Source organism: Triplophysa dalaica, chromosome 10 (assembly GCF_015846415.1).
Source record: "Triplophysa dalaica isolate WHDGS20190420 chromosome 10, ASM1584641v1, whole genome shotgun sequence".
Lineage (NCBI taxonomy): Eukaryota > Metazoa > Chordata > Actinopteri > Cypriniformes > Nemacheilidae > Triplophysa > Triplophysa dalaica.
The window spans coordinates 9,430,870-9,443,142 of NC_079551.1; the positions used below are offsets into that span (position 1 = coordinate 9,430,870).

Below are 12,273 nucleotides of genomic sequence, written 5' to 3' on the forward strand. Positions count from 1 at the left end.
GTGTATATAAGGTGTGCTCATGTGGAAAGGCTATGAGGGTGGCTCAGTCCTTCACCTTACTAATTCCCTTCCCTCTCTCTCTCTTTTTCTCTCTCCCACCTTCATCGGCCCCTCCGTACCCCCCTCCCCCCGCCCACCTAAAGCCCTCTTTCTAACCCTCTTCAGACTTTCACTCTCTTTCTCTCCGTTCACAATCTCAAGTCAGAGTTCAATGGCACTTTTTTCATTTTGCCTCCCCCCCAACTCTAGTGGGTTTTGCAAGATGGGGGCAGGTACCGTCCCTCCCCCATGTGAACTTTAGCTGCAATTCTCCTGGCACACATGCATTGTGAAACACAGATTGAAAAAGAAATGAGCACTTTTTTCTCTCTCTCCTCTATGTCTCTCTTGCCTTAACGCGAAATTCTCAAACTCACCCACTCTCTCCCACGCAGTGTATTCAGAGAGCCAACGCCGCCACACAAGAAAGTAGCCATATTTAATGGCACTCTTGTGTGAAGGCAGTGTGGCACAAGCAAGTCGGAAAGCCGTCCATATAATTTCATGCGGTATCGTTCTGTGAAAATCAAAATAGATGGAGTATGAATGTCTTTTCAGGAAAACGGCTATGCGTTTATAATAATAGCCGGCTTGTCTTTTGTGATAGAGAATCAACTGACACAAAGATCCATTACATCTGTTTCATCTATTAAATAGACCAGACCTAGGCTGTTTGTAAGTCATTGAACACCATTGCACAACCATACACAGCTAACTGTACAAAAAAGTGCTGCCTAAAGTCATCGCAATGAGATTAAGTTTACGAAGACAAAGATGATGCTCCATCGAAAAGAAAAAGATAGAATGAGTCAATAGCAGAGAAAGAGAGTCTATCTTTCCCCGTGCTTTAAGCCAGAAAGACAGTCTGTGACATTGGCCTAGTTCTAGATCACGATCGCCCGGAGGAAGAATTGAATTGAAGAATCAGAGAGAGAGGATCAGAGGGGACTTAGCACCCCGTGGCTATGAGCCCCCCCTCCATACCAACTAACCACCTTTCACCTTCAACCAGTGCTTTTCCCTTCTCTCCCCGCGCTCGGACCGGCGCCCACTTACACCGAGGAACTCAATATGGTACTCGGAAGCTCCAATAGTTCAATCCGAGGCACACTTTCTGAAATGATGCACGTAGGAGAGAGGAGGCAGCGTGTATAAACAAATTCTCGGCACGCAAAAATCTATAGAACTGAATATCGAGATGCGCTGTCTGTTGACTTTCACCATTACCATTTGTAAATGCCACAGAAGATTGCGCTGTTAGTGCAGTGCTTTGAAAATGTATCAGGAATTATTGACGTTCGGTTAGAACTTGTATACAGCGCACGGCCAGAACCAGATTGTGATATTTCGCACCCGCTCAAATGTTGGTGGGTAAACTTGCTATGGAAAAGCAGGAATTCCCCATAGCTGTGCGGCTTTAGATCAGTTCTTAGTCAAACATGAGTATTTTTATTATTGCTTTTACATTTTTTGTCCTGAACTGCAGGTCTTGTTGTTTGTGCCGTGAATATGAGTGATACCTGATGAGTCAGGTATCAATAATTTTCATCAAAAAGTTTGGGAAAAAATACCCATCGTTGGGGCAAATATGGACAAACCCAAGAATTTTCTTGGTTAATTTAAAACAACATTTGGGTTTGTTCAGATTTGACCCAATCATGGGTTGAAACAACCAAGTTTTTTAGAATGGACTTGGTCTTTTGACCTTGGACTTTAGGAAACCACCATAGCATCTTCTCAGAACACCTTAGAAACCACCAAAGACACCCTAGCAACCCTCTACAACTCCCAACAGTGTCTTCACTCAATTAACCTTGGCAATGGCAAATAATATGAACATTCTCAAGTCATCAAACATTGAGTTTGCATGGGGAACCACCCCTCTCGTTACCCTTTAAACAAGTAAAAATCTAGTTAAGTGGCTTTGATTTTTCCTCTACGTTGTAGTTTGTCTATCTCAATGAGATTCTCTGGTTATAAACACAGCCTTGTAATTGTAACAGCACTTGTATTATTAATTGAAAAGTGTTGCATCATAAGCTTTGTGATTCCCTTTGTGAAGCAAATTGATCTCAACTGGCTGAAAGTTTCTCAGCAACAGTTCATTTCGAGATTTATGGAGCGGCTTTCTTCGGCTTGTTGTATAGAATGCAGCGATCCAAACCGAATTGCAGATATATGACTCGTGGTAGTTTTCATTTGTTTGAAAGCCTCCGGTCTGCAAACAAGAAACGAAAATACTTTATAGATTTGAATTCATATAAGGGGCTCGATAGCTTGCTTTGTAAGTTCATTTGAATTATACCCCCTGCATTATACGGCCCGATAGGAAATAAATCTCTTCTAATGAATGCAGAGAATGAGATCAGGAGGGGCTTGCGTCAACGGAGGGTTTTGTTGGTTGCGCTAGCATATGCTAACATAAATTAACCTCCATATTTTTAGTCAGAAAACCGATTGATGTTTCGTTCCATTAAAAGCTAATCAAACGCAAAGTTCTCGCTTGAAGCAGCTACTGTGCACCGGCAACGTCCACAGCGAGTCGATTCTAAAGAAGTGAATAGCTTGACACGCCGGTTAAGGCCTCAGTGACACATTGCCATGCAAAACACTGCCTCAATAGTGAAGTGTATTTATGAAGATGAGGGCTGGGGGGTGGAGGGCGAGAGGAGGGGGGGGCGGGTTTAGACGGGGGGGACGTTATGAAAAGGCAGCAGGCTGCGATGTGAATGGGACCAGCGGGGAGGGGGGCGGCAGGGTCCGTGCCTCCATCGCTTCAATGCAACGGCCAGAGCAGCTGTGAAAGAAGGTCTCCTCTTTTTCCCACGACCCAGCGAAGGGGCGAAACACTGCCCGGAGTCTTCCAGGGTCAAGTCATTTTGCTAATATATACACTGGGCTTGTGTACTCGGACAATGCATACACACAACTCATTTATTTGGTGTGTGCACACAGACAGACCCGCACTCGTGTGTACACAGCCACGTTCAGACGCAGACGGGGTGGGCAGCGAGAAAAGACCCTGACACTAATTTTGGTCACATTGGGGGCCATTGTCTAGTTCTAGGCCGAGAGTCCTAGATTGTGGAAATTAACAAGCTAACCAGGAGGACTTGTGAATGCACAAGCACAAGTAGACACCTGCTTATCGGAGATGTTCCCAAAGTATTGACACACATTGTGTGAATGTAATGTACATGATTGTATTGATTTGTATGCATCTATATGTATGTTGATAGGTTTGGATTATTTTAATTGATTTGATTTTAGATTTAATTATAAAAACAAAATGCATACAAAAAATACTTTGTCATTGGTTCCAGATTTAGTGCATTTTTTTGTAATTATGTTTGTGAATTCTTTGCAATGGCTGTTTTTGTCATTTTCATGCAGCCTGATGCTTGAGATCCCTCATCTCTAAGTCAGGCTGCTTTTGTGAAGCTAGTGGGCTTGGCCAAACCTTAGCACGAATTGAGTCAGATGAAGCTTGTATTGTTGCTTGTGTGTACTGCTAAGATGGATTTTGGGATAGATTTTGTTGAATCACGATTCCCTTGAAGGGTAAGGTGTACACCTGCCTGCTTTGGGGCTGAGGGTACAAAACAGAAACTTTGAAACAAAAGTGAGAGGAGAGCACACAGCCACTTGTACAAAAAGACTTTAGATAAATCTTCTGATCTGTTCATTGCGGTTTAAGGTGGTGAAACTATAAACAGTATGCAATTTTTTTTGAGTGACGCAATTTGTCCATTTTCCAGCTGTGTGCTTTGTTTGTCTTTGTTTATTTATGTTACTGTTACAAAATGTTCTTTAATTTGAATTGCATGTTTGTTTTTCATTTCGCCACAGCCCACTCGCGCAAATAAACATTTACGACCCTTTTCGTGTAGTCCATTAGCGAATATAGACCCCGCTCTGCATCTTCAATAGACGGTGCCATCTTGTTAAAGGCGTATTACAAACTGCCGCTGTGTCACAGCCTTTCTGCCTTTTTTCCCACCCACCTTGTGCCGTTTACACTCTTTTATGGCACATTTGTCCTGCAATAAGCCCCATTCTTTTGATAAACAAGCACATGCGCCGGCAATCTCTCTCCTCTTTTCGCTCCCCTTTCTGTAGGGAGACTCCTGGAGTACAGCAAGACAAAGGAGGGACTCACTTAATTAGCTGAGCGAGAAGATGCATTGGGGCAATCACCCGGCACAATGAGGGAAACGTACAGCATGTTAATTCAGCGTGGGGCTGTAGTGAGCTTCCCGGGGCCCAGAATAGCCTTTTGTTTAGCGGCAGGCCGCCGTAATAGATCAGATGCGCTTCAATTAAAGCCAAAGTGTTCCAAGCCCTCTTGCACGAAGGTGCGGATGCATGTTTTTCTTTGTTTGTTTAAGGCGCCTTTTGAGAACCTTTTGCATTTTTTTCTGTGATTTAGTGATGGACTGGAGAACAGGAATAGAGATAAAAAAATATTCGCTTGATTTACTCACTCTCATGTTGTTCCAAACCTGTATGACTTTTTGTCTTTTGTAGAACACGAAAGAAGATATTTTGAAGAATGTTGATAACCAAACAACATTGGACGCCATAGACTTCCAGTTGACTCCAAAGAAGAAAGAGTCACATACATGTTTTAAACCACATGAGAGTGAATAAATGATGACAGAACTTTTCTTTTTAGCTGCACTATCCATTTAATATTTTAAGTTAATTTGAAGAGCATAGTCGGTTGCTAAATATGGCGACATCATAACTACAAATCTCATTGGTTTTACATGTCTTTGACTAGTTGTCATAAGAAGTTGCACAAAAACCTGAGTCTGGAAAAGACGCATCCAGAATGCAACATTTGATGTTGTCCAGCGTTGCTTGTGTATTCATCTAAACAAAGAACGCTCCATAGGCGTGATCTTCATAAGCCGCAGCCTTCCGCTTCCTCCTTGTGCCGTGATTCACCGCCGTCTCTTTCCGTAAACCTATTTCTGTTGGTTTGAGTGGGAGGTGTGATTATGTTTGGGCGAGGGGCTTATTCAGGTTGCTTCTGTTACAGTGGCTCCCCGAGGCGGCCACTTTCATGAAGACGGATAAGATCATGACGATCCCCCCCGCTCTCCCTCCGCTGCGCACCGCGGCAGCTTTCTCTTCCTCGTTCTAGAGAGTTCTTTAACCTTGATGAGTGAGATGAAGGGGTCGCAGAGCACAGCCAAGTGACTGGCCTGCGTTACAATGTAGGTACAGAAGAAAAACCCACCCCTCCTCCTTATCAGGATCAATACTGAGCAGAGATCTGGGCTGGTGGTGGGTGTAGGAAAGCTCTAGTAAGGACCTTAAAGAGTCTTAAGTGTGCTTGGTAGCTAGCGCTGCCTTTATACATGTTGATACCCAGATTTCTAAGATTTAACATGATCTGTGGCCAGAGTTTTATGTTCGTGTCTGTTGTGTTAGGCTTAGGAAGATCTTTTTGTTATGTCTGAGGGAGCGTCTCAAAAGACTCATAGGGCTCATTTTGCTATTAAAATGTTTGTTTTTGAAGACTCCATCTTAGTCCTAAAGGGATATTTAGCCCCAGAAAAAGAAAACGTTGTAGTAATTTTCTTACCCTGGACCACATGAGTGTAAATACATCACCTCAGAGTTTTTATCTTTTGTGAACTTTTCCTTTAAGGTTCAAAGTGATTTTAAAAGATAAAATGTATATTTATGTAGCTGTAAATTCATATTTTTTTGTTTTGCAATCCATTTTATCGATTATCATAGAGGTCACATTATAAATATTTTTATATTTTTCGCCTGATGTAGTTAACCCAAAAATCCAGTACCGTACAGTAACTTAGCTGTAGTTTTGCAGCAGGTTTGCCAGTAAGTTACTGTAGGTTTAATTCTTTTCCTATTAGTACTGTTTTTGATTTGAGTTTAACGCTACTTTCACCAAAATTAAAACACTTTGACTTTTGAGAATCAAAATGAGCAAGAAAAGACTGGAATTAGCACAGTAACACTGCAAAAAATTCCTATGCACTTTTGTCTGGTTTTTCAGTAAAAATATTTGAAACTTCTTTAATCACGATACATTTACGCAACAACAAAGTGACCTAAGATAAAAAGTCTTGTTTCATGAAAGAAAATATAAGAAATAGTTTAGTTTATGTTTAAAACAAAATGTCAATTAAATCTACAGTAAGTTACTGGCAAACCTGCTGCAAAACTACAGTAAAGATTTAGATTGTAGTTAATTTCCTGTTGTTGCCAGTTATTAGATATATCCGACGACCAATTAAGCTTCATACCGAGATAGACTATGCAAAGCATGATAGTTCTTTAAAGTTTCTCCTTCTGTGTTCCACAGACATTTGTAACAACAGTATGGATTTTGAGTTGTCAAATCCTAAAGATTGCGATACAGATGAGCTTTTATTACTTATTTGTTGTTAACCACATTAAACCTGCTCTTCTCTCAGTGTCTTACTTTTGACTAATCTTGCAGTTCGACTACCTCCATTCCGTTTCTCGCTCAGGTGTTCAGACTTTCTCTCCTGCTGGATCTCCGTTCCTCCTCTGTTTAGGTAATTGAGTTGGTTTAAAGTTAACAACCCTGCTCAATAGCAGAGAATGCTGGTTCCCCTCCCTCTCCGTAGGTTCACATTGTCCTGCCCCTCTCCCACCGGTGTAATCCCCTCCACTGGGACAATAGACCTGCCCACAGGCCACAGAGGGTACGTTAACCCACCGTCTAGCGAGCCCCCTCGATCTGAGCACCGCAGCCTCGATCACCCGGCTAACGGCTAACACCACCCGGCACATCAAAGCCAATGGCTCGGCTCGAGTACCCGGTTACTTATTAATGTCGGCCCGAGAGGCGGTCCGTAGAGATAAAACAACAGTGTAGTAGAGACCTACACTGATGTGTAGAGTGGAACAGCTCCCATGTGGTCTCAGTACAGAGTTAGTAAAGCCAGATCCTACGCCGGTTGGTGCTTGTGATCTGTGTCGCAGCGCTGAGGGGATATCTGGCCTCTACATCAAACATCTTGTCCCAATAATGTGGCCTGTTATCAGAGCAAGTGATGCCTACAGCTTGGCTTTAGCCGAATGTGTACTGTACTGGGTTCTGCTTAGTCCGAGCTGCAAAATTTGTGATGTGATGATTATTTCCGACACGACGATGCTGCTTGTGTGGATGTAGTGCATTATATTTTGTTGTTCAGTGTAGGTTTTCTTAAAATATTTCATTTTAAATTGTTTATTTGCATACTATAAATTACAGAAAAAGCGTAAATGAGTCCTTATAATGTGAATAACCGAAGCACATTCTTATGAACCGTTTGACTGGGGTGAGGAAGTGTTTCTCCTCCACGGGCTGCAGCGAGCTGGAGTGGGTGTGTCTTCAGCAAAGGCTGCACCTCCGCTACCCCGCCGTCAGTCAGAGACGGAAGAGAAGGTGAGGTTGCCATGGGAACAAATGCTCGGTGTTAACCAGAAGGGAAACACACAGTAGCGTTTTATAAAGTAGTGTTTTTAAAAAGCAAGGCTGCTGTTGTGTATAGAGAGGGAAGATGATTTGAAACGAATGGTTTTTTGAAATGTGTGCAAGTGTACATGCAGCTATGTTTTAAAGAGGTGTGTGTGTCCATGCCTGTATGATTTATATATGGAAAGAACCGAGGCCAATGTATTGTGTTGTTTGGTTGTCAAAGTTGCATTTAGAGATACCAGAATTCTTAAACCTCTGCAATATCGTGCAAGAACTCAGGGAGCTTGCAGTTGCAAAAGTAAAAGACTATGCTGTTATTTCTGTTTTAGTTTAGTAATTAATTTTTTTCAATTAAGTTAGTGTATTTAAGTAAAATTGTGTTTGGCAAATTCTGTTCTGGCTTTGTAGATTTTTTGGGAATAAAAAAATATTTCATTTTTGGAGTGCGTGTACAATGGAGGTTTAAAGAATTGGGCCAATAATTGTAGAAAAACATTTATTTAATAATGAAAACTTTCAATTTACTTAAATTAAATTTTTTTGAATTTTTTGAATGATAAAAAAAGTCAATATTCAAATACGTATTTATTTGTACAGCTTCTATAAAATTCTATTTCCGAAGCATAATATCTAGATATAATATATGTAAAATATTGTAGTCTTTATCTTTTGTTCATTATAACATAATGTGTGTATTGGAATACATACAGATTAAGCATTATATGTTTACCATCGTCCCACAGTATTATGTTTGATGGTGGTTACAACCTTAATTTTTTTATTAGGATTTATAATTTAGTGCAACGCTAAAATGCACGATTGGTTTCTTTCTAATCACCACGTTTTCACTTCCATCTCCTTCCCTCTGCTCTCTTACTGCACACGTGGACACAGAGTAAAGATGAAGGGAAGAAGGGGGGTGTACATCTCACGGTAGCAGTACGTCAGAGTGCCTGATCTCGACTTCTACGGCGCCTCCCTCTCTCACGCTCTCGCTCGTAAGCTCCCTGAATATTTTTTTCTTTTTTATCCATCGCCACACAGTTTCATTGTTCCCCTGTGCTTTGTAACTATGGCAGGCATGAAATGCATCTAAACGCTGAAAGCGGTCTCGGGCCCCAGCATTCCTTTTGGATCCTTACGGCCCTCCGTCCCCCCTTCAATAATATTTATAGTGCAATCTTTTTCTCACCCCCGTCTGCTTTTTTGGGGATTTTTTTCTTTTCTTTTTCACAAGTCCAATGCCATGGGGTAACCAGCCCCCATCCCATTCCCCAACCAACCCCCTCTATTCCCCCAACCCTCTCCCTCTGAGCTGACAGATACACTGTTCTCTCTTTCTTTGCCTTTCACCTCCCTCCGCCCGTCCTGCCGGCCCGGCACAATGCCGACGCTTTCTCCTGCGTTCGGGCAAACGCTGCCCTGAACTAACAATATCAGCGAGGCTGTGTCAATGCCAGGGAGCCCCATTGTGTGCTGCCAGAGGGGCGTTAACACCCATGTCTGGACCCAATGAATAGTATTATTGTGTCTGAGACATGCAGCTCACCCCCTTGGTTGCACCCTACCCCCAGCTCCCATTCAGTTTCCCACTTTTTTGCACTTAACCCAGTTTAAGCCAACGTCATTTTAGTAGCACATTTTTTTCTCCAATTTACAATAGTGGTGATTTACCAGTTTTCCATGTTTAAAAATAAAGTCATCCTAAAACTATAGGTCATCTTAAGACTCTCATAAGATCTCTTTAAGAATTGAATTTTTTAGTACAGGTGGCACAGTTGAACGCTAAGGGGTTATATATTGTACATTTTCTGATGATTTTTTGTGTAAAACCTTTCTGGTTATTCTGCACTGTGAACATTGTTAAAGGGAAAGTTCACCCAATGTGTCCATTGACAATTTATTTGTCAAAAGTTGTGGGAACCTTGAGTTTGCTAATGTTAGCTAATATATTTCAACGTTTTAATACACAAAGAGTCTGTGACTCCAGAAAGGAATGTCCCGTCTGAACTAATTTGCATGACAACCGAGATCCAAAGTCATTTCAATGAGTCCAGATAACAGAGAACTGAACAAAAACGAGAAAACATTGTCCCTGTCACGGATGTCGTAAGTATCATCATTGCGAAAAAGTTTAAAGTCACGGCTTCTTATGCCGTACGAGGCGAGCATCAGTATAAGGGCTCTAAGTGCACTTGGCAGACAGTTTCTTTTAGTCTGACATCCTTAACTCAAAAAATCTCCTGCCTCAGCTTTTTTTATTCCAAGGTTAGAAAGTTCACATTACTAACTGAGAGCAGATGCCAAAACATTCACCTTGCACATCTCCCTGATCAAAGCTCTGGATTGACATTTGCAATGGGCGAAATGCTGAAAGTTAAGCTGAACTTGTTTTCTCTCTCCCGCGCTGTTGTTTTGGCAGAAGACGAGCGGAGAGTGGGAGTAGCGATCATGGTGGAGGAGTGAACCCGGAGCAGGTGAACACAGCTGCAGACCGCCATGGGCTCTCATCCTTCGGTCCCAGCTCTCCATCTTCGGGTCTCCGAGAGACAGCAGGGGCCAGCCAGGGAGCGTCGGAGTGGGCAGGCGAGGCGGCTTGCTTCCCCCGCCGGCTACTGGCTCCTCGGCAACGAGGAGGGAGAGAAATCAATACTGAGAAGAGATACTGCCAGGGGTCGCCCAACACAGCCTCCAGCCATGGAGCCATTGGAGACCGTGTACTAGGCGTTCTCTCCCTCTCAACCTGATCTCAGTCAACTCACATCAGCTGAAGATAGGTTCGAGAGCTACGACGTTCTTCATGAGTGTGTGTGGTTCTGCCGGAGGGCCTTTACAGACCCAGCATCACTTGATAAAACTGCGCCTGCTGGAGAACAAGCAGGAGAGGAATGTCAAAGGTCTTTCTTTTCCCCATCTTTGATTCTTTTCCCACCTTGAGTGCACATTCCCCCTGACTGTTTGAATGAGCGCTTGACGGAGATCTCTTTTACGCTTAATCAAGAGGCCTTCTTATTTTAGCCGTCTTTTTCCCGAGCATGCACAAAGTGCTCTACAACAGATGGGCCGGGATGAGTGAACAGTTTGAACTGTTTTACCCTTTCCAGAGTGGTTTTAGATAATTTTTTTGATAATCGCCACCGTCTGAGGGTTCGGGAAAGGACTTGTTCATTTAAAGGGACTTACCAGTCACCTTCCTTGGTTCCTTCAAAACAGTTTTAGTCCCTGACTGTGGCATTTGATGGGTATTAACATAGTTGCACACCAATGGAGGATGGCGAAAGTGCCTGATATCCTGACAGGCCCTCTTGAGCAACTTTCACCTCGCCACAGATCGTCTTGGGAATTGGAAGACTCTTGAATGTCCCTTAAACAAGGTGCAAAAGTGGAATGAATGCCATCATTGCGCTGCGTTGCAGTGGATCGTTCCTGTATCAGTGAATGCTCCATGGGAAGGAATTCGGTAAGATTTCAGAAATCTTTTATGCATGTGTTGATGTTTCATGCACTGTTCATATAGCTGCCGGAATGCACAGGGATGTCCTTTTTAAGGCTGTCATTTTTAAAATGCGAAGCTAAAAGTTAGAAATGAACAAGATGCCAAGTGCCAGACTGATCCCGTAACCGCTAGATTCACGACACGTCATTTAGTCAGCAACGGGCAGCGCCTTCGACAAAATGGCCGCCGCTGTCTGCCATCTGTCCCCCTGCCAAGATGGCGCCAGCTTAAACGCTGCTCACCCTCCTAATCATCTGCCAATATGCAGATTCAAGATAATTGCGTTCACATATGCTTATTTCCCTCGCAGCGATTGGTCGAGGCAGCACAACATGCTGCCTCACACCACTGTGCACAACATACGCGTCATTTATATCCTTCTACACATTGTCTTTCTTTACATTAAGCCACTGTAACATTCTGTCATTCAAAATGGGAGAAAAATACAGCGTTAACACATACAAAGCATTTGATGCCTGTACCATCTGTGACATCTGCGACTGGGAAGTCTAGCCAGGCTTCGCCACGTAAATCCCTCACTCGCAGGGCCTGGGTCCAGACAGCCTCCCATAATGACCTCATTAGCATGCACAGCACTACTCACCGTAGGCCCCTGCGCACCGCTGTGCCGTGGGACCCGACAATCCGCACCCTTCACACAGACGCTCACCAGGCAACATTGTGTTCCTCCTTACAATACAAAACTTAACACTTGTTTTATTACAATCATGTCAGGCAAGCTGAAGATCTGAAAGGGGCTTAGGCTGTTAGTCTGAGCGGTCGTGCAGATATCCGGGTGCATGTTCGTGACTGTTTTTGTAGGCTAGTGAAAAAGATTTTTTGGGAGATTCCAATTATATTGTTTAAGTAATGCCTGGTTTTCTGTGCTTTCAAAAAAATAAACTTAAAACAATTAGATGTTTGCAAAGTTATAAATTCTGGATAACAGCAATTTGGTTTGATTCACCTAGTGTGTTGAATGCTTTTAATGAGAACCAGTGGTGATGTAAGCCGTCTAAAATACGTTACTCTAAATTGGTTGTTATATGTGAAATTTGTCATGTTTGTAGGAGTGGACTGTTGTAAATTGGGATTGGAGGGCAGTTATATTCTGGACTGAGGGGAATACGTTTGTCTGTCTGGGTGACTACATGTCTAAAGCGCATATTAGAACCGGAGTGGTATGTCTGGGTTAACCCGTCTGTGTTCGTTCCATATTTGCATATTTACAACAGCTGTGGAGCCCATATGTTTTCGCCGCAGCCAGACAAAA

The 12,273-nt window shown here is 42.8% G+C and overlaps 1 long non-coding RNA gene across 2 annotated transcripts in view; it reads left to right on the forward strand.

Moving 5' to 3' along the window:
• Nucleotides 1-12,273, forward strand: part of LOC130430280 (uncharacterized) — a 35,242-nt gene that overhangs the window by 12,072 nt on the left and 10,897 nt on the right. For both annotated transcript variants that reach the window (XR_008907763.1, XR_008907762.1), the window contains one exon: nt 9,927-10,964. This is a non-coding gene — a long non-coding RNA (uncharacterized LOC130430280). The remainder of the gene's footprint in view (nt 1-9,926; nt 10,965-12,273) is intronic.